Here is a 22812-nt window from a genome sequence, read left to right on the forward strand (position 1 = left end):
ATATACACATTTGCTGATGACACTACTGTTATGGGCTGTATCAGAGGTGGTGATGAATCAATGTATAGGAAGGAGACTGAAAATTTGGCTGGGTGATGTTAAAACAACAACCTCTCACTCAATGTTAATAAGACAAAGAAACTGATTTTAGACTTCAGGAGAGGGAAACCAGAGGTCCATGAACTAGTAATCATCAGAAGAACAGAAGTGGAGAGGGTCAGTAACTTTAAATTCCTGGTTGTCACTATTGCAGAAGACCTGTCCAGAACTCATGATGTAAATATAATTATGAAGAAAGCACAACAGCACCTCTACTTTCTCAGGAGTCTGCGGACATTCGGTATGCCATCAAAAACATTGGCAAACTTCCATCGATGGGTCGTGGAAAGTGTGCTGACTGGCTGCATTATGGCCTGGTGTGGGACACAATGCCTTTGAGTGGAAAATCCTACAAAAGCTAGTGGATTCGGCCCAGCACATCACAGGTAAAACTCTCCCAACCATTGAGCACATTTACTTGAAACATTGTTGTAAGAAAGCAACTCCCATTATCAAAGATTGTCACCACCCAGGCCATGCTCTTTTCTCGCTGTTGCCATCAGATAGAAGGTACAGATGCCTCAGGACTTGCACCACCAGGTCCAAGAACAGTTACTACCACTCAACCATCAGGCTCTTGAACAAAAGTGGTTAACTACATTCATTTAAGGACTCTTTTATCTTGTTATTTCATGCTCATTATTTATTTATTTTTATTTATACCTGCATTTGTACAGTTCGTTGTCGACTGGTCGTGTTCACAGTTACTATTTTATAGATTTACTAAGTATACCCACAGAAAAAGAATCTCAGGGTTGGATATGCTGACATGTATGTACTCTGATAATAAGTTTTACTTTGAACTTCAAAAAAGCAAATCAAAAACATTAAACACTAACCCCTTCTACCAACATAATGCCTATTCCTATATCCTTCCAGCTCCCTTACATCCATGTGCCAAGGCAAACATCTTTTAAAAGCCTCTAATGTATTTGCCTCTACCACCATACTAGGATGATAGTGCAAGCTCACAATTTTCCTCTTCAACAGCACCAATTTACTCAATCCCAAAGCCATCATAATCCACATTTCCATTGCATGCTTTGCCTCACCATAATGCTTTAACTAGACATTCCTAATTTCCTTCTGTAATGAAACGACCCAAGTCTCAGTTCCCTCCCCAATATGCTTATCTCAACATAAAACTCAAATGATGTTGATCTATTCCCGTAACATCTTCATTTCTGCAAGCACTTCTTTGCTAAAGTTCTTCATCCTGTACATTGATTCTCTTCACTAAAGTTCATTATTTCTGATCCATCTGAATTTTTCCCACTGGCTCTTCAATTTCTTGAGATTTTCCCATTACATTCTGACGGCATGGCCTAACCATCAAGTTTTTACGTTCAATTCACTTCCTTTAACCTACTGTTACACACACTCCTCCACTCCCCCCTGCAAACTTGCAGCTGTAGCAGATAAGGATGGTACTATTGCTGTCTGGATGAACTGACCTCCACTGCAATTCTCCAACACCTCTCTGTTACTCCTTCTGGATCACAAAGTCACCATCAAAGGTTAGGACATCCTTTTTACAGACAATCACTTGTCTCATCCCCTCTGGAGGTCATTGTAGCTTCAGAACATTCTGCCTTCTTTTACCTTCTACCTAATATCCACAAACAATATTGCACTATTGTTTGTTTGTTCTTATCCAACCAAAGTCCTAGTTCTTCACTCTACTTTCTCTCCCTTAATCCAATCTATCCACAACTATATTTTCAAAACCTATGAAAACCATTTCAAAAGTTTTCCATTTCCAATATCCTGCCCCCAACCATCACATTTCCATCATTAACCAAATTGCTTGATAAATTCATTCCCACTATATTGGCCTGGGGCCTTTAAGTCCACCTCCTGCACCACAGTCACCTCCATGTGGCTGAACTTGTTCTCTTTATCAAAAAACAATTTCTTAGACTCAGGTAGGTGGAACATAATTCTTTTCAATCACATCAAAGTTCTTTGTTATTCATTTTCTGGTACATTGATAGTCATACTTCTTTCTTTCACTCAAAACTGGAAATTGTCATTAATTCTGATAACAACTTTCATCTTATCCTTTCACATCAGTGATTCCAGTACGTTTTCAATTTTCCTTAATCCCACCACCATAAGGGTAATGGATCTTGACCATCTCCATTCATTTCCAGGACTTCTACTATCACTCATGCCCTCCAAACCTTTCAGAACCAAAGTTCAAAGTAAATTTATTATCAAAGTATGTATGTGTCACAATATATTACTCTGAGAACAAAGATAGGGCTTTCCTTCTCCAAACTTTCTAACCTATCAGCTGCCATATTCAGCTTTCTGTCAGTTCCAATATCACTCAATTATGCCATTACCAACACATTTTCTGCTCTTCTTTCCTGTAGATATTCTGGATCACACCTTAATTTCCTTCAAGGTTCACTGCCTTGCCCATGGCACCTCTAGGAGATCACATGGGCTGCAAACTTGTCCTCCTTACTCTTTCCCACCTTTAAACTAATTTACCAGTATCAGGACCATAAAGACATTCCAGTTGAAATACTGATTGACTTGTATAACTTTCCATTTAGTATCCTGTATTTGCTACTCATAATGTGATTTGCTTTACACAAGGGAGACAAATGTAGATTAGGTGTTGCTCTGTTTTACCTCTCTTGCAATCCTGAGTGATCTTCAGCGGCCAACACTGTTTCAATAAAACCATAAGAATTATCTTCTAGGCACATAGCAGCTTCAACATTGAGTTCAACATTGTCTACTTTTATTTATTGGTTGCAATTATTCACAAGATTTGCTTTTAGTAATTTCATATACAGGCAGTCTCCAGGTTACATACGAGTTCTGTTCCTGAGTCTGTCTTTAAGTCGAATTTGTACTTGAGTTGGAACAAGTACATCCGGTATTATTTAGTGTCAGTTCAACAAACATTTGATTTAATATATAGTATATATTTTACCTTTCCATGCATATAAAACATATGTATTCCAATAACTAAGCCACTCTGTTGCTTAGTAATAATTGTAGCTTTCATCGGGGCAGGGCGTTTCACATGCTCCGTTATTCTCACTTTATCCGTTATCCTTTAAAATTGTTCCGATCGTTGACTGACTGTAGTCTAATGCTTTTCTAATGACCAATGGCATTTCACCTCTTTCCAAACGCTTTATTATTTACACTTTATTTTCAATCGTGATCACATCCTGTCAAAGGAACAGAAACACTGTGGACAGAGGGTCCTGAGCTGCGCCGGCTCCTGAGGTCTGCTGGGTCCTAAACTCTTCCGCACTGAGACAGGCTAAATGGGACAAGTGGGGGCTGTGCTGGGTTTGGGCATTTGATCCTCCACAATATTCCACGTGGGTATTTAAATTGGAGGTGGCAGTGATTTTTTTTAACGAGGTCGAGTTGCGAGCTCGACATCAACCAGGCACAGATGGTATGGGAGTCACTGGATCGACATCAACCAGGCACAGGAGTGGACTGTCACTGAATCGAACCTCCGTTCTTGAGCCCGGCGCTGATCTCACTGTGCTACCATCCGACCGGAACATGGGGGGGGGGGGGGGGGGGCCGGGGTCAGGGTGAATCTTACTAAGAAAAATTTAAGCCGAATACTAAGTTAAACACTCAACACAGTGTCAACGGTAATGACTTAAAATGGCGTACGGCTTTGCAGTCCAACTTAAAATGGCGGACAACATCGCGATCCGACTTAAAATGGCGGACGGCGTTCTCCTTCCTTGGTTCACAAGTACAAGTTGTCTGTAAGTCGGATGTTCGTAACTTGGGGACTACCTGTACTGATTTTGCTTTCTTCCCCTTATATCTCTGATGCACCATCAATAACTCACTCTGAGACGTAAGGCGAGATATCGGCTTTTATTGACTGGAAGAAGGAACAAACAGTGAATGACCACCATACTACATCCTGGAGACTGAGAGGCCGGGCTCAGGCCTCAATCGCCTTTGTACAGGGGTCTGTGGGAGGAGCCACAGGAGCAGTCAGCAGGAGGCATGTCCAAGCAGGTATATGCAGTTCACCACATTCACCCCCCCCCCCACCTTTGTTTTAAAAAGAGTCCCCATGTGGCGAAGTTTCTTACAGGTAAAGTCAATCAGGTGGTCGAATCTGTCGCTGCGATCTACGTAGCACCGGCTGTGATTGCACAGATGCCGGTGATTGCACAGGAGACGGAGGTTGTGCTGGTTCTGGCCTAACTAGAGGTGTCAGCCCACTAGGTGTCAGTGATCCCTCATGCATGTGCGAGGTGCCTGGTATATATGCGTACGAAACGCCCCGTACATGAGTGTCATGAGGAGTCTGTGTAGGGCCTGGTGTGCACGGTGTCACCTCGGGTACAGGGTTCATAGTTACTGGAGAGTGTTCAGGGTAGTGGTCTGTGGCACCTGCGGGAGCCAGGTCGCGGATGGAGACCGTGTCCTCCTGCCCATCAGGTAAGACCACGTAGGCATACTGGGGGTTCGCATGTAGAAGGTGAACCCTCTCGACCATCGGGGAGTATTTAGTACTCCTCACATATCTCTGGAGCAGCACTGGCCCTGGGGACGTCAACCAAACTGATAGGGTGGTCCCAGTGACAGACTTCCTGGGAAAAGAGAATAGGCGTTCGTGAGGGGTGGCATTGGTGGAAGTATGTAACAGAGAGCGGATAGAGTGGAGTGCCTCAGGGAGGACCTCCTGCCATCGAGAGACCGGCAACCCTTTTGACTTAAGGGCTAAAAGTGTGGCCTTCCACACTGTGGCATTCTCCCTCTCCACCTGTCCATTTCCCCGGGGATTATAACTCATGGTCCGACTAGTAGCAATGCCCCTAGTTAGCACTCATAAAGGAGGACCCTCTATCACTGTGGATATAGCAGGGATATCCGAACAGAGTGAAGAGCTGGCGCAGGGCTTTTATGACGGACATGGTAGTGGTGTCAGGGCAGGGAATGGCAAAGGGGAACCACGAGTACTTGTCGATAATATTGAGAAAATAGACATTGCGGTCGGTGGAGGGAAGGGGGCCCTTAAAGTCAACACTCAGTCGCTCAAAAGGGCGGGTGGCCTTGACAAGTTGCAACGTGTCAGGACGGTAGAAGTGCGGTTTGCACTCAGCGCAGATTTGGCAGTCCCTGGTCATCGTCCTGATGTCCTCCAGGGAGTACGGCAGGTTCCGGGCTTTCACGAAATGATAAAATCAGGTGACCCCCGGATGGCAAAGATGTTCATGAAGGGCATATAGCTGGTCAAGCTGTGCACTAGCACACGTTCCCCGGGATAGGGCATCAGGGGACTCATTGAGTCTGCCAGGCCGGTACAGAATATCATAGTTGTAGATGGAGAGTTCTATTCTCTACCGCAAAATCTTATCATTTTTGATTTTGCCCCGCTGTTGGTTGCTGAACATGAACGCAACTGAGCGCTGGGCGGTCAGCAAGGTAAACCTTTTGCCAGCGAGATAGTGCCTCCAGTGCCTAATAGCCTCCACTATGGCCTGGGCTTCTTTCTCCACCGCGGAGTGCCAAATTTCAGAGCCTTGAAGGGTACGAGAAAAGAATGCTACTGGCCTGCCTTCCTGATTGAGGGTAGCAGCCAGAGTGAAATTGGAGGCGTCACACTCTACTTGGAAGGGAATGGTCTCGTCCACCGCATGCATCGTAGCTTTGGCAATGTCCCCTTTAATGCAGCTGAAGGCCGCGCAGGCCTCAGCAGAGAGGGGAAAAGTGGTAGACCTGACCAGGGGGCGGGCCTTGTCTGCGTAATGGGGGACCCATTGGGCGTAATAGGAAAAAAAACCCAGGCACCGTCTGAGGGCCTTGAGAGTGGTGGGAAGAGGGAGTTCTAACAGGGGGCACATATGTTCGGGATCAGGGCCAATGACCCCGTTTTCCATGACATACCCAAGGATAGCGAGGCGGGAGGTTCCGAACATACACTTGTCCCTGTTATAAGTCAGGTTCAGAGCTTCGGCCACTTGGAGAAATCGTTGGAGGTTGGCGTTGTGATCCGGCCAGTCGCGACCACAGATGGTGATGTTATCCAGATAGGGAAATGTGGCCTTCAGTTGGTACTGGTCCACCATCCGGTCCATTTCCCTCTGGAAGACAGAGACACCATTCGTGACACCGAAGGGGACGTGCAGGAAGTGATAGAGCCTGCCGCCCGCCTCGAAGGCAGTGTAGGGGCGGCCCTCTGGGCGGATGGGGAGCTGGTGATAAGTGGATTTCAGATCTATTGTCGAGTACACCTTGTACCGAGCTATCTGGTTGACCATATCCGCAATGTGGGGTAGGGGGTACGTGTCAAGCTGCGTGAACCTATTGATGGTTTGACTATAGTCCACGACCATCCTATCTTTTAGCCCAGTCCGAACAACAACCACCTGGGCCCTCCAAGGACTCGTGCTTGGCTCAATGATCCCCTCCCTGAGCAGCCGCTGCACCTCTGACTAAATGAAGGCCCTGTCCCCCACACTGTACCTCCTGCTTTTAGTTGCCACAGGTTTACAGTCGGGGGTCAGGTTGGCGAACAGCGATGGGGGAGGGACCTTGAGGGTGGAGAGACTGCAAGTGGTGTCGGTAGCGCAGCTGTCAGCATGGTGCTGGGTGGGATGTGTGGGTCGGTGTGTGTGTGTGTGGTCAGTAGTGGGGTATATGATGAAGTCCCACAAAACTGAGGATTCCTGACAGTGAGTGGTGGGAGGGGCCCGTCATATGCCATAGTCACACTTTCGAGATGGCTCTGGAAGTCCAGCCCCAATAGCACAGGTGCACACAGTTGAGGCATGACCAGTAGCGCAAAGTTCTGATATTCTGTGCCTTGCACCACCAATATCGCTACACAACCCACCCGGATGTCTGTGGAATGCGACCCAGAAGCCAAATTGATCCTCCGACTTACCGGCCGTGTCACGAGTCCGCAGTGTTGCACTGTGTCCGGGTCAATAAAACTCTCAGTGCTGCCTGTGTCAAACAGGCATCTAGTCCTGTGCCCCTCCACCAGGATGTCCATCATTGATCTTGCAAGCTGGTGTGGGGCACTTTGGTCGAGGGTTACGGTGGCCAGAGTTGAGCCGTCTTGGTGCCCGGTAAGCACCGGCGGGTCGGGGGTGGGACATGTTGACGCTGACAAAGATGGTCGCCCACATCCGGGCATGCAAGATGGCAGCCCCCATGTCTCACCCGCAGCGCTGCACTCTGCTCGTATTTTAGACTTACAGACCCTGGCGAAATGGCCCCGCTTTCCGCAGCTGGGGCAGGTCGCTTCTCGCGCCGGGCAGCATTGTCGGGGATATTTTCCAACTCCGCAGAAATAACACAGCACGGGCTTTTGACGGGCTGCAGCCGTGGTCGGGTTCGGGGAGCTCGTGGAATCGCGACTGGCAGTGGCGTTGGCGAATTCGCTCGCGGGAACCAGCTTATTGCGTCAGCGTTGTGCAGAGCAGCTTCCAGAGTGTCGGCCGTCTCGATCGCCGAGTGTAAGGTAAGATCGGCTTTTTCCAGCAACCTCTGACGCACGTACACTGACCTCAGTCCTGTCACAAAGGCGTCTCGTACTAGCAGCTCCACATGCTGTTCTGCCGTGAGCGTTTTGCAGTCACAAGTTTGGACGAGTGTCTGTAGTGCTTGGAGAAACTCGGCGCTCGATTCTCCAGGCTGCTGTCGTCGAGTAGCTAAACGATGTCTTGCGTAGACGGTGTTCACCGGCCGCAGGTACTGTCTTTTGAGGGCGTCCAGTGCCCCTTCATAGGTCGGCAGGTCTCTGATAAATGAATAAACTTTTGGGGTGACTCTCAAGAGGAGAATTCTGTGCATAATGGCGGGTTCAGTTGCACGAACCTCCTCCAAGTATGACTGGAAGCATGCAAGCCAGAGTTCAAAAGCAAGAGCTGCTTCAGGGTCTTGGGGGTCCAAATCCAATCTTTCCGGACGTAAAACGGTTTCCATGTTTTAAAACTTCCAGTCAATAAAAGTGATGCACCATCAATAACTCACTCTGAGACGTAAGGCGAAATATCGTCTTTTATTGACTGGAAGAAGGAACAAGCAGTGAGTGACCACCATACTACATCCTGGAGACTGAGGGAGGAGCAGTGCCCCGATTGCCTTTATACAGGGGTCTGTGGGAGGAGCCACAGGAGCAGTCAGCAGGGGGCGTGTCCAGACTGGTATATGTAGTTCACCACAATCTCCCTAAACCTGTTTATGTACATATGCTATTATCATTCTTTTTCACCTTGCACTATTAACCTTCTCTTAATCATTTAAACCCTATTGTCTTTCACACAATTGAGGAGGAAAGTGAAGTGGAATATAAGCAACACCATTTTGGCCATGAACTGTCATTGCTCCACAATTCTCCCTTCCCCTCTCTACTCTCTCTATACTTTAAAACCTGTTTTGTTCTACATTTCACTTGTTCTGATGAAAGGCCATTAACCTAAATTTCCACAGAATCTCTCTGATTTCCATAATTTTTGTTTTAATTTTCTGCACAAGAAAGTGACTCAAATCCAACCATCAATAACAAAGGTCTTCTTTCAAATGGCTGGAGTTATTTTCATTGGAAATTTATTGCAACCTGGAAAAAGATTGAGTCAGTTGTTTTTCTTTATTAAGAATGTAACTGAATCAATCAGTATCCTCTCGCTTAAACATTACTCTATCCTCCTGCTTCTGTAATGCTCTGACTAGTCACATTAAAGCAAGTACAGTATATCTGTTGAGTAATTGTTAATAATATCTCAACTGGAAAATACATGGCACTCTCTCAAACCAGGATTCTATTCACAAATCACTAGCATCACCGCACTTGCTTAGTGCATTGTGAGTCTTAACCGAGAGCCAAGTTTTATTAGCTGCGGAAAATTTTTAAAAGGTGCATGACTGATGAGCATTGGCATTCAGAGGAATTTGATTCCTTATACACAAATCAAGGAAGATTAATCTGAGCTATGTAATATAGAGTAATATGTCCCTGTCTCAGTAGCAGTGCAACAAAGGGAAGAACAGTTGTCCTACATGGAGAAATTAAATTGAATATTCTCTGGATTTAGAAAACTGAGAAATGATCATTTCTCAGTTCTAACATCCTTGCTCTAACATCCTTAGAGCAACTGACCTATTTTCTAAAGTCCAGAAGTATGGACTTAAGATTTAAAATGAGAGGTTAGTCACATTAAGACCCAAAATTAGGAGAAATTTGTTTACTCAGAGTAATTGTGGATCTTTGGCATTCACTGTGCTAATCTCAATTAGGTATAAAACTGATATCATAGGTATCACAGCACCATTTGGCTCAAGTACTAATCAATATTCATCCCTTAATTAATAATATTAAAACAGATTATTTGCTCACAATCATGCCAGGTCACATCATTCTTCTCATAATTTGGAGCTACAATCTATATTAGTCATGAAAACTACCCTGTTGTCATCTACTCTATATTTTATGCTGAAATATCTTCCAGTGGCTAAATGGTTAACTACGCTCCCCAAAAGTTCACATCGACTATGTGCAAACCAGCCATGTCAGAAATACAACACAAAGTGACCATTTAGTCAAGTACTGCCTACTTATTCTCATTCACTACAAGTTCCGAGCTGCAATTAATCCTTGACATCAATGTGAAAAATATCTGTTTTAATTAGACAGCAATGTCCACATAAATACTATCTGATGTGCCCTGCTTTCTGCTATCCAAATGTACCCACACAGTATTACATTCATTTCAATACAATACAAAATTTGTCTTAAAGGGACTCTGCTTACAATTGCACACAACAGCTCACTGCAGTCAGAAGAACAAACATGGTTTTCAGATGGCTATTACTTCTTTCCCTAATTTACATTTGCTCATTTTTAGCCAAGTACAAACTGAGCCAAACAAGATAGATCTTGCAAAACCAGTTATGAAAACTTCCATGTTAAATTGGGATACAGTTAATAAGAACATGTAGACACTTAGTTGACAAGATTCAGCTCACTGGAATATTTAAGACAAAGAGTTTCAACATAATTAGAGATCAGCTAAGAAAATACAGTTAATGCATTTCAGTCATCTTGAAATTAGCAAGCACTCTGTTATCCTCTGTGTAAAACCTGATTGCTGATTTCATGTTGTTCTACATTATATTCCAGTAAACAAATATACAGATGTAACACTTCTATTGTTATGGCCCTCAATATCATATGGTCAGAATAGCTTTTATTCATCGATACCATTCCAATTAGAAACAAGTATTGCCTGTAATGTCTAGAAAAATTTCAAATATCACTGGGCTAGGTTTATTCTTCTCTCCTATAGAATCCACCAGAATTTGCCTGCCACTTCAACATCCACTGCTTGTTGTTATAACTTATCCAGCTCACTGTATGTTACTGCTCTGGATTAAAGTCAATGCCAAGCATCCTTCATTTCCAGTTTAACTCACTGACTGTTATCCAGTGCACTTGATTTAACTCACTGAAATATACTCCTCAAGTTTCTGGACCTAACTCATTGCCAGATGGATGGTGTTCCACAAGTAACTGACTGTTGGATCTATTTTACACCATACAAATGACAACTAATAATCTATTCTCATGCCATCTACTATCAGGAGATCCGCATTCCTTCATATAAGTAATGGATTTTATTTAGCTAATAAAATCTGCTAATTTAGCTTTTATTTCCTTTTTGTAACTTGAGGACAAATATTGTCCTATATTAGTATGTTTTTCTGTCCTAATTCCACGCTTGATATCATTAATCCTTAGGGCATAGCAACTGGTTGTGCTATATGTACTTCACTGAATAATTTTGTGTAAACTCTGTATGCCCTAAATAGCAGCAACTGTGTTAGTACCTATGTAACTCACTGTATGCAGGTCATTTAATTCCATGAAACCTCTGTTTCCCCATATTAACATTCTTCCTATTGAACATTAAACCAAGGCTCCATGTCCTCTCAAGCAGATTTAAAAGAATACAAATAAGTTATCTGATCATAATCACTCGACTTTTATTTACCTTCAATACTATGAATGCAAACTATCCTATCATTTTCCACAGTACGCTGAATGTTGAAATATTTTGCAGTAACCAAATGGTTAATAAACTGCTAGAAAATTTAGTTCAGTTTTCTGCAACCCAAACACTTTAAAACTACAATGCAAACCATTCAAAACTAGAACCAAATACACACTGCATATACTCAAATAATTTGCCTGGTTGCTCCTATTCACTGTAAATACAGAACAGGAATGAATCCTTTAATGCAAAGTCAAAAATAAAATCTCAGCTCACTAGACTGCTATGTCCATTTAAACAGTCTATGGTGTCTTGCTTTCTGCCATCCAATATTGCTGACACGAGGATACACTAGTTTCTATAGAAAATAAAGCCCATGCTTTAAAATATACTGCTAACAATTACAAGCAAATAGCATATTATAATTAAGGTTGCAGTGCTGGAATTATTTATTTCTGTGATTCTAATTCTGTGCCATGTACAGAGCAAAGCACGGTGCATTTTGCTAAACCAGCAATAAGCCATTCTCACAAAACAGGGACAGAGTTAGTCACAACCAAAAACTGACACCTAATATTCACAGAGATGCAGCCTCAATGGCACTTACCTAGTACAAAGCCGCTAATACAGAATGATTGGAGACACTTCGTAATGTTTATTTTCTTATATAAAGCAGAAGTACAGATTTCTTCCTTTGCTGTGAGTCTCTGTCTTCAGCTTGTGGCAGTCTGGTAGTAAATATGTTTGCCAAGGAATTTCCTGAATGATAATCACATGAGGCTGAAGTCTCTGCAGCAAAGGAGAAAAGAAAGACCAGCAAGTGGAATGCAGCAGGGAGCACTGCCAGCCAGCCCTCGACAATATGCAGCATTGATGAAGTAGCAGGATGTAAGCACAGCACGAATTGAGAATTAGTCCTTACTCCTCCTCTCTTCTCTGCCCCTCCCCTCTCTCTTTCCAAGGTCCTGACAGCAGATTGCTATCCCCAGAAAGGCTGACTCATACTCTCTCTTACGCCTTTGACTGTCATTCCCATCGAATGACCATGTGAATGCTGCAATGACATCACAGCCTGGCAGCTCTCTAGGGATGGGAAGCTCCCTTACCTTTAAAATCTGTTGATTAATATTCCTGCCGACTCTCATGTGGGAAGTAGGAGCAAATCTAGGAGATGGTTGGGGGAGGGGGGGTCAGACTGGTGGTAAGCATTGATATTAGGAAGTAGGCTATATTAAAAATTAAGAACAAAAGTGTATCAATTAATTAAGGATTTGAGACAAAGATTTGACAGCTGTCAGTCTCTTTTAACTGTTTACTTTCATGTAAAACAATGAACTCTCTTGCTGTTAAAGAGCAGTTTGACTGCTCAGTTGTGATGATTTTATCCTGAACAAATTTTGTGATGTACTGCTAAATGAAAGTACTGTAAATTCAAATGATGTTATTGTTTTGATAACAAAGGTGGTGCCAAAGGTAGTTACTGCATATCACCATATACTCAATTCCTTTGTTGTAGTGTATTCTCTGACAATTATCTATCGATTTACTACACTCAATAACTGACTGCTCTCCAGAGGTATGTTCTGTCAACTGTGGTTACTGTAAATTAGAAGGTCCTCAGTTCAAGTCACACATTAGAGATATAACCACAATATTTTAGACAGGCACATTAAGTGCAGTACTGAGGGAACCCTGCAGTGTCATGGATGTTGTTTTCCAACTGGGTTGTAAATATGAGGCCTCATCTATTCTCACTGGTGGATATACTGTATCCCATGGTACTCTTTTGATGTACAGTACTGGACTTACCCTATTGTCCCTGAAATTACCCCTGAATGAAGATCACCAAAACAAACAAACTGATTATTATTTTAATATTTGTTATGCACAAACTGTCAGACATGTTTTGCTTATATAGTACAGCAGTAGCAATATTTCCCAGGTCTCTCATTCTGGATGCCCTAAGTTGATGAAAGGCTCTATGGAAGAGCAAGAATTTCTCTATCTGAAGCCTGACCTCAATTGCCTTTTTACAGGGTCAGTTATCCTTTGACAAAGCATTCTCCTCATCATCTAACTCAACAATTAACCTCATTAACTTACAATTTTAATTTTACCATCAAAATTGTAATGTATCAGATATTTATGTTCCCAATAAGACAAATAAATGGTATTTAACTCTACCTATTAGGTCAAAAGAGTAGCCACTGTTGACTGACTGGCCATTTACCCCAAACAAAAAATTCTGCCTTACTCAGGTTCATAGATAAATAAAACAGCTGACAAATGAAAATGAAGGCAGTGACTAACAATAATCTACAAAGTCACTAGATTCAGCTATTGCCTCTGTTGATCAAAGCATTGGGACCATGGAACAAGCGTCTTTAGGATGATTGAAGTCAGTATGAGGAAATGAGCTGTTACTTTCTAATATGCAGACAATATTCAGCATTTTTCATTCCTACTTCTGTTACATTCATCTGGATTTTTGGTGACAAATGTTCCAGAAGACCCATTGTCACCTTCAATATGCCTGTCCAAAATCAACAAACCTACTCAAGTGGGCTGTCATGACTGTGAACCCATATAATGTATGAACCTATGTGATCCATATTGCAAAAGCAACAGGTGATAGGATGAAATTCACATTATCCAAAAAGGGTATAATCAGCTCCATACTGCTGCTGCAGCCTTTTTCTATTTTCCTCCCTTTATCCTACACACAGGTCTAAGAACAATCTTGGATAGGTTCCTCAATGAAGGTATAAATTGTAATGTGACTCAGACATATTTGTATTTGTTTGCTAATGCCAGAAAATCCACCTGTGCCCATGATAGGGAAGCTGATTCCTGTGAAGCTCACTCTCGCAACCTTGAGCTGGGTTTCAGTCTGAGGGCTAAATCTTCACAAAATGAGGAAAAACTGAAGGAACAAAGTCTACCAAATCATTAATCTAGAAGTTAACAGTATATAGGAAATGAGGGTAACATGATGAAGATGGTTAGAATCTTTCCTCCTTTCCATTAATATCTATCTATGAGGGCAGATGAGGTCATGGTTTAATGTGGAATCTGAATGACAACTTGTTACTACACAAAATTACCAGCTCAGTTCCAAAGAAGTGAGAGAAAATGACAGCCAACAAAAGTAACATACCAGGGTAACAAACAATCTGCTGGAGGAATTCAGCAAGTTGGGCAGCATCTGTTGGGGATTTATCAATGTTCTGTGTCAAAATTTCTCATCAGGACAGGTTTCTAATAACTGTCATTCAACAATTCCTTAACAACCCTCACTCCCACAGATGGTGCCCAACCTGCTGAATTCCTGCAGTATTTGCTGCCTTGGATTCCAGCATCTGCAGTCTCTTCTATCTGCAATTTAAAAAAAACAGAACTTCAGAAGAGAGATGTAGAGATAAGACCTACAGATTATTTATTTTCTTACTTTTTCCACAAGCTAGAAATTCCATTTCAGCAGTGCTGGAGAACCCACACACTTCAACAACACTGTGCTTCCCAAACACTGAGAATTCATGAATTATTCAGATAAACCCACGCTCAGGCAGTGTTGATGTATTCATATTCCACTAGCATTGTAGCTCTTACTATTATTGAATTGAATTGAATGATCTTCATTGTCATTATACATAGGTACAATGAAACTCTGTTTAGCTTCCTCTCAGGCAATTAAATGAAGCAGTAGATAAAAACAAGACAGTAATTTTTAAAAAACTGTATTAAATAGATAAGTAGCAGAAAATAAGTTGCAACAGCACCAGAATATCATAGTAATGTACAAAGTGCAGTTAGTGCAAGTATTTGAGTCCTTGTGTGTGAATGTGTGTGCTCACAATTTCAATCATTGCTCTGTGGGAGTGGTGTGATGGAGGCCACAGCTCTGGGGTAGAAGCTGTTCCACAGTCTATTTGTTCTGGCTTTTAGTGTCCTGAACCTGTGCAGCGGGTCAAACAGGGAGTGGCCGGGGTGTGTGGTGTCTCTGGTTATGCTGATTGCTTTCCTCCTGAGTCTGCTGGAATAGATGGTGTCGAGTCCTGGGAGCTCCATCCTGACAATTCGCTGGGCCGCCTTCACCATGTGATGCAGGTCTTGTCGCTCAGCAGCTGTGCAGCTGGCATACCACACTGTGGCGCTGTTGGTCAGGATGGTTTCAATTGTGCTTCTGTAGAAGTTAAGCAACAGCTCTTGTGGGAGTTTGGCCTGTTTCAGTTTTCTGAGGAAAAAGTCTTTGTTGCACCTTTTTTTATAAGCAACGAGGTATTGGTGGTCCTTGTCAGGTGTTTTAACAACTTAGCTCCAAAGAACTTTAGGTTTTCCACACTTTCTACTACCTCTCCATGTATATGGAGAGGGGGGGTGTACTCTGTCCTTTTATCTCCTGAAGTTAATGATCATCTCTTTTGTTTTAGAAGTGTTAAGGACCAAGTCATTGTCCTTACACCACTCCGTCAGATGATCCACCTCGAGCCTGTAGACTGTTTCATCTTCATCTGAGATCAGGCCAACCACTGTAGTATCATCCGCAAATTTAATTATGGAGTTGGAGGTGTAGATGGGGGTGCAGTCATGTGTGAAGAGTGTGTAGCTTATCAAATCTGAGAAAGTCCATGACCCATGAGCACAGGGAGGAACCAAGGCCAAGAGAGTTCAGCTTGCTGACCAGTTTATGGGGGATGACTGTGATAAATGCAGAACTGAAGTCTACAAATAACATCCTCACATAGGTGTTCAGTTCCTCTAAGTGAGTCAGAGCAATATGGAGGGCTGTTGTGATTGCATCCTCAGTGGAGCGGTTTGCCTGGTAGGCAAACTGGTGTTTGTCCAGATCAGGTAGGATTATAGCCTTAATGTGTGAGAGAACATTACACATTGCTAACTGACGAAAGAAGGGCATCACTCCTGGCCTATCCATGTGTTCAATGATTTAGCACCTGCTGTTGTTCCCTCTGTGGCAGAGTCTAAAGTGATAACACTGGCTTCATCTGCCATCTCAGAAATTTAAGAACTGGAACAGAAGCAAGGCACCCTCAAACTCGAGGGCCTGTCTAAGAAGAACTGAAAAGAAAAAAATATTACAGATGCTGGAAATCAAATGAAATCAAAACATATTTTAGATGCTCATCTGGTTAGGCAGCATCTCTGGAATAGAAATAGTTAATATTTCAGGTCCATGACCCCATGCAGAGAACATCATTTCCACTGACCTGAAACATAAACTGTTTCTCTCCACTAATGTTACCTGACCTACTGATTATCCTGTTCTATTTTTTGTTCTTACCAAAAAAAGTTTCACTGTAACTTGCATTGAAATAAATCCCATCAAAGTCGGTGATTTAACTACAATCTCTACTTTGAGTTGGTTCCTTGCAAAGCTGTCCACAATGGATTAACCCCCTGCCATTAACTGCATTTGATTATGGCTTTGTAATAATTTGCAGTCAGTTAATTTCAAAGTATTATTACACTTGAGGACTGAAAGAAATCAGCAATTTCTACTAACATTCCAAACAGTTTGTTTATAACCATATTTTACACTTTCCAGCCTGCAAAGCTTTGTATTACTTTTATAATTAACTGCACAAGTACTACACTTAGTAGCAACTCCTAATCCACAAAACAAAATGATAAAGGTCAACAGGGTGCTCTTTGTGCATTTCAGGTGGTAGATGTGACACTTCTCAAATGCATAGAAGGAAAAAGTATTTAGGGCAATGTGATGGACTGAGAAATTTCAGACCTTATCCATCAGCTTTGCACAAACACCCCAACACAGCTCGAGTCTCAGTGGCAGTGTTGGTGAAAGTTAAGCAGAACTCAATTGAAGTGTGTCTGGTTCTAATCCTATCACAATATGCCATCTAGACGACACCATTGTGCCTACCATGTGAATGAATACACGGGGAAAAGAAATTACTGAGAAATGGCACTGAGATTCAAAGTTAACGTCGAGTTATTTGGGTTTGTGGAATACCTGCTAAAGCTGTATTCATGCTTCAGTCTCATTCATTTTGAATAGAAGTTCATCCAGTAACAATTTACAAATGCAAAGAATTTCTGGAATACAGTTTAATCTGGTGAAGGACTGTAAATCAGCTTCACCCTACTGTTCATCAGAGGAATCCTAGATGCTCAAAACAAAAGGATTATGATCTTAAAAGTGAGGACCATGCAAGCTCACCAAATGAAAGTGCACTTACTTATTCAAAATAAAGGGATTTCAATGAAATCCCATCAATGAGCTCTAAACTTGCTTATCATGGATGGATTGAATCAACCCATTCAGCCTGGATGTATCAAACCTCAACAAACAACATTTGTTAGCCAACTATTTAAACGACTTCTCAAAGACAAGCAAGCTGCAATCCTAACCAAGAGGTCTACCAAACACCTGGTCCCAGTGCAATTTGGAGTTGAGAAGTCATACCAATACCAATCCTCTTCCTAACATTAATCTATCTAATTCTCTATTCCAACGAATCTTCCCATTGAAGGGAAGCTAATGAGAAAGCCATTAAACTATCTTCACACACAAAATGCTGGAGGAACTCAACAATTCAGGCAGCATCTATGGAGGGAAATAAACAATTGATGTTTCAGGCTGAGATTCTTCATTGGACTGGAAAATAAAGGGCAGATGTCAAATAAAGGGGTGGGGGAAGGGGAAGGAATACAAGCTGGCAGTCTGGACATGACAATATGATACAAGACCCCAGGAAACATGTATCACACTTCTTATCTCAGGAGTCATTTCTTAATGAAAGTAGGCAATGAAATTTATTACCATCCACGCTGATCAGCATAACCATCAGTCAACTGAAGAAAGAAATGTGAAAAGATGAAGACTGTAACACCACAAAACACTATGTGACGACGTTTCGGGCTGAAACCCTTCAACAGGAGGGTTGAATGAAGGGTTTCGGCCCGAAACGTCATTATTACCTCCTCCCATAGGTGCTGTCTGGCCTGCCGAGTTCTGACAGCATTTTGTGCTTTTAAATATTAAACCAGCTTTTTTCTCTTGTTCTATTACCACCCACTTCCATATTGCAATATTAATACTTCTCACATTTAATTATTCAACTACTGCACCTATCACAAACCTTCCTTTCAATTCACTCCTACCCAACCTCACCCTTTGCCTTGCCCTGCCCATCATCAAATGTTCATTTTCCATGAGTCTATCTTTGTCATAACTTTCGTATCTGATTGACAGAGATATTGGTTACATCTCCTATTGAAAGCAGGCATTTTGCAGCCAGGAAAGCTGAAAAAAAATGGCTTGCTAACTCACAATTCCTCTTAAATTTCTTGTGATGGAAGGATAGAATGGGATGGATTAAGACTGAAAGCCTAAGGAAAGGACAAAACCTGGACAGGAAGGGAAAATGCATACCAGAAGTAAATTTGGGATGTGTGTACACTGATCAGAAAGGTTAAGATTTGAATGGGTGGGCTATCTGATCTAAGTTAGCTATGTAAATCTGATAAATAGTAACACGTCCATAACCATTTTTGTCCCTTAGTTTCCATTGGCATCACTGTCTAATGTTAAATTTTACATAATGGTTTAATAATGAGGCATGAAGTACAATTATATTATTTAAATTAATAATATACCTCCTGGGAACAGGTTGCTTATGGACACTTTCCTCTGCTCTGCATCTCATCTCCAATAAAATGGGCAGCTGGCTGGTTAGAGTTGTATTAGGACCATGATTCAGACTTATAATATTCTTGCATTCCACTTGACATAAACCTATCCACTCTTATTATCCCAGCACCAACCTACAGACAAATAATTTACACTAGTCAATTAACCTACTAACAAGCGCATCTTCGGACCTGGCGGGAAACTGGAGCACCCCAGGAAAACCCACAACATCACAAAGAGAGCATAGATACACCACACAGACAGAACTGAAGATCAAGAGTGAGCATCGAACACTGAAACTCTTGGTCTGCATTTCGTGCTACAAAATTTATAGGCAATTTTTTAAAAATGTGAAACAATGGTAGTCATAAAAGATTCCACAACAATGTTCAAAGCAGAATTCTCCAGTGGTTTTGAATTACTTATTTCCTGACCATTCTCAATAAAATAATCATCATGTGTGCAAATGGCTCCCATGTATTGTGCATTCAAACACTGAATACACTTATTAGGTGTAAAACACTTCTGGATGTCTTCATGTTTGAAAGATGCTAGACAAGAACTTCTTTGTCTTGTGAATGTAATGCCATGGGATTAAGGTACTGAGCTGTACCAATGGTGAGGAAACAGACATTAGGAAACTGAAGGAATGCTTCTTGTGATCAGCTGCCCATTTCAGAAATTCCCAACCCTAATATGCATTCAGAAATTTATCTTGTATAAATTCAAATTTGTTGAAAATACCGATGGTTATGCAGTAAGCCCTTTCACAGAGCAAACCTCTATTATTTCATTATTAACACATCAAATGGATGAGGTCAATTCCTGTCCTAAAATATTACACGTTGGTCACCCCGTTCCCACTAAAATTCTAAGCCACCACCTCCTCAATAGCACCAGCACCAAGTCCTACCTTCAGTCAATCTCAGGCCCAAATCTTTCTTCCCCTCAGCTCAGATCTGGTACACCATTCCATTCAGACTCCCAAACCACTGCCTATATTCACCAGTCATTCTTTTCAAACTCATAACTTCTTCAAGCAATATTGGTGAAAGAACTATTCCTTTGTGTGCTTCATGTCACACTTACGATATATGTATAATAATTGTAGGCCTCTGTTAGTCTCAATAGACCATGGATTTGCACCTTGGAAAGTTTCCAGGGCACAAGCCTGGGCAAGGTTTTTTTAATGGAAGACCGGCAGTTACCCAAGCTGCAAGTTTCCCCTCTCTGCGCCACCGATGTTGTCCAAGGGAAGGGCATTAGGACCCATGCAGCTTGGCGCCGGTGTCATTGCAGAGCAATGTGTGGTTAAGTACCTTGCTCAAGGACACACACGCAGCCTCAGCCAAGGCTCGAACTAGTGACCTTCAGATAACTAGATGAACGCCTTAACCACTTGGCCATGCACCAACACATTAATAATAATTAATGTACCTCTGAAAATAACATTTATATTTACATTTATTTTATCCATTTTTGGGCATCTGGCTTTCATTAAATATCCTGCATTTATTTTTCATGGATAATTGCCCTTGAGAAAGTGGTGGTGAGAAAATTAAATAATTTATTTATGCAAGCAGCAAGACCTGGGCAACATTCAGGAAAGGCTAAAGTACATGACAACATTCGCATCACATAATACCAGAAGTGACCATCTCCATCAAGACAGGTTCTAACCATCAATTACTTGACAATCAATAGCATTAAATCCCTACCATCAAAATGCAGGATATAACTACTAACCAGAAACATTAATGTATCAGGTTAATAAAATGGCCACAAAACAGGTCAGAGCTGAGCATCTTGTGACTCGCCTCCTGATTATCTACCACCTATCCTTTCCATTCAATCAGCTACAATCAGAAGTCTAGCGAAATAATCTCCATTTGACTGGATAAATGCAGTTCCTAAAACACTCAAGAACCTCAACACCAAACAAAACAAAGCAGCTTATATGACTAACACAATATCCACCACATTCTGTTTTCTTCCTCTTCTACTGGCTTTACATAGCTGAGATGTTACCCTTCATTAAATACACTGTCTCTGGTCACTAACCTCACTCTCGCACCAACAGAGTCTGCAGCATGAGTCCAACATTAACACGTTCTCAAGCCGGTTATCTTCCAACTCACTTAATATCCTGACTTGGAAGTACTTTGTTGATCTTTCATATACAACAGGTCCAAATTCTGGGGCTTCCTAGTCAATGTGGTAGGAATTTGGGGAGTATTATTGTCCATGGCAGCAATTAGGAGCATAAACAAGTGATCAGTAAATAAATGAAAAATGTACTTCTACTGATGTATGGGAGACTTAAATAAAAGATATCCATCATTTAAAAATATCCTACATTCATTTAGTCACCCAAGTTGGAAAAAATAATGGAGCCCCTGGCCTAGGCAGGATCAATGTAAGTACTGCTGAGAGCTGCACCCACTGATGTTGGAACCTCCAACTGAGCAAGATAAGTCAGTTGCCACAGTCAGTGAAGTGACATGTTTAAAAACTGCACATTGGATTTTCATGTTATATGCTGGAATTTTATGTAAAGTTTTCTCCATTCAGTTAAGAGATTCAAAGAGAGGAATGGATATCAATTGTGCTCTCCAATTGTTTATTTTTAAATTCCTGTAGAGTTTGGACAGAGGGTTGATGACTTCAGACATGTCAAATTTCCACCTAGTTATTAGTTCAATTCATATCAATCTGGTCCATTTACACCAGTTCATGCAAATTAAATTAAGACATTCTATACAGTGACATGCTTCATTGAGAATAAGTACCTGTACAAAAAAAAGAGATAGCAAAACCCATCAAGAATCATAAAGTGAGCGTGGCAAGGGATCAGTTCCAAGCAGATCATCCTGTGCACCAGCAATGAAGGAAATAATTTGCAGTTCTGATTTCAGGTCCTTCAGTATCCAACAAATACAACAAATATTGTCTCAATACTTACCCGCAAGAGGAACCACTAAATGGATAGGTATATATTTAAGGTGTACTGTATATGAAACTGCATAGTAACACAAGTAAACTGTGACAATAAAAAAGGTATAAAAACCTTCTCGGCTTTGAACGAAGTTCAGCCACTTTCCTCATTGTTAGTGACTGTTTTACTACTCTAGAAGTTAACCATTGACTCTCACAACTTTTTAAATTAAAAGGTTCACTGAACCCTCTATTGTCATCTTTTTGAACAGTTGCCAAAGCAGCCATGTGTCATTGATTATTATAAGGATTGGAAAACCAACACATGAAAAAACCTCACTATTTTTATTGGTCATAATCCACAAGTGATCTTTATATTGTCATCTAGAAAAAAAATTAATAAATTGTTGAAAAGAGACACAAAGTTTAAAGCGATTATGGACTTATCGAGTGGCACCTTTTGCCTTTCACACAAAAATCTATTCATCTGAAATTTTAATTGTTTTTAAATTCCTTAATGCCTGCTATCCAAACATGATTAATAATAAGTTTAAAAGTTTTGATAAAAACAAAAGTTTTTCCTTTATTATTAAATGTAAGTATCTGCAGCTGGATCTTCAACTTCCTCACAGACAGAACCCAGGCTGTAAAAATAGGGGGCAAGCTCTCCTCTACAATCACTCTGAGCACCAGTGCCCCACAAGGCTGTGTACTCACTGTACACCCATGACTGTGTAGCCAAGTTTCCATCGAACTCAATATATAAGTTTGCTGATGACACCACAATTGTAGGCTGTATCTTAGGTAATGATGAGTCAGAGTACAGACAGGAAATTAAGAACCTGGTGGCATGGTGTGAAGACAATAACCTATCCCTCAACATCAGCAAAACGAAGGAATTGGTTGTTGACTTCAGAAGGAGTAGCAGACCACAGGACCCCATCTACATCGGTGGTGCACAGGTGGAACAGGTCAAAAGCTTGAAGTTCCTTGGTGTGAATATCACAAATAACCTGACTTGGTCTAACCAAGCAGAGTCCACTGCCAAGAAGGCCCACCAGCGCCTTGTTGCACCATCAATAACTCTCCGAGACGTGA

At 41.7% G+C, this 22812-nt stretch overlaps 1 protein-coding gene across 12 annotated transcripts in view; it reads right to left on the bottom strand.

Annotated features, from left to right (window-relative positions):
• LOC132404283 (apoptosis-inducing factor 3) overlaps positions 1–21873 on the bottom strand; it is a 150263-nt gene extending 128390 nt beyond the window's left edge. For 6 of the 12 annotated variants that reach the window (XM_059988441.1, XM_059988449.1, XM_059988446.1 and 3 more), the window contains exon 1: positions 11716–12139. The gene's annotated coding sequence lies outside the window, so the exon portion shown is untranslated. Of the gene's footprint in view, positions 1–11715; positions 12201–21742 lie in introns of those variants that run through there. The other 6 variants (XM_059988443.1, XM_059988453.1, XM_059988450.1 and 3 more) reach the window with 6 other exon arrangements.
• Between the last annotated feature and the right edge of the window lie 939 nt (positions 21874–22812).

Source organism: Hypanus sabinus, chromosome 13 (genome assembly GCF_030144855.1).
Source record: "Hypanus sabinus isolate sHypSab1 chromosome 13, sHypSab1.hap1, whole genome shotgun sequence".
NCBI lineage: Eukaryota > Metazoa > Chordata > Chondrichthyes > Myliobatiformes > Dasyatidae > Hypanus > Hypanus sabinus.